The sequence below is a fragment of the Lagopus leucura genome, unplaced genomic scaffold, assembly GCF_019238085.1.
Source record: "Lagopus leucura isolate 7727_CA_CO unplaced genomic scaffold, USGS_WTPT01 33111-0_obj-0_obj, whole genome shotgun sequence".
Taxonomy (NCBI): Eukaryota; Metazoa; Chordata; class Aves; order Galliformes; family Phasianidae; genus Lagopus; species Lagopus leucura.
Genome location: NW_024966668.1, coordinates 4,447 through 4,898, shown reverse-complemented (window position 1 = coordinate 4,898; position 452 = coordinate 4,447). Strand labels below are relative to the sequence as shown.

Below are 452 nucleotides of genomic sequence, written 5' to 3'. Positions count from 1 at the left end.
AAATATTAGAAATTAATTAATGCATATTACATATTTATAATTTATTATTATTATTATTATTTATTTTTATATTATTTTTATTTATACTATTTGGGAATGGGAATAATATTATATATTATTTATAATATATTTATTATTATTATTATTATTATTATTATTATTATTACTATTACTATTATTATTAATTAATATTAACATATAAATGCTGGATAAGATTCGGGTGTTGCTTCAGGAGGATTACGTTGGTGGCCTTGGTTAAAGGCAGAATGTCGCATTGCAGGGCGCCGTGTCGGTGGATGCGTACCTCCCGAACGCCCGCTGGTACGATTATCACACAGTAAGTCATTAACAGCCCTTCCAAATGGGATCTGTGTTTCCTAATGTCTTCAGAGAAGAGAATCCGACAACCCTACAGCCATAGAACCCTAGAATAATGGAATCATAGAACCCTA

At 30.1% G+C, this 452-nt stretch overlaps 1 long non-coding RNA gene across 1 annotated transcript in view; it reads left to right on the top strand.

Moving 5' to 3' along the window:
• Positions 1–249: 249 nt before the first annotated feature.
• LOC122192722 overlaps positions 250–452 on the top strand; it is a 4,640-nt gene continuing 4,437 nt past the window's right edge. Inside the window, exon 1 of the long non-coding RNA XR_006182676.1 lies at positions 250–337. This is a non-coding gene — a long non-coding RNA (uncharacterized LOC122192722). The remainder of the gene's footprint in view (positions 338–452) is intronic.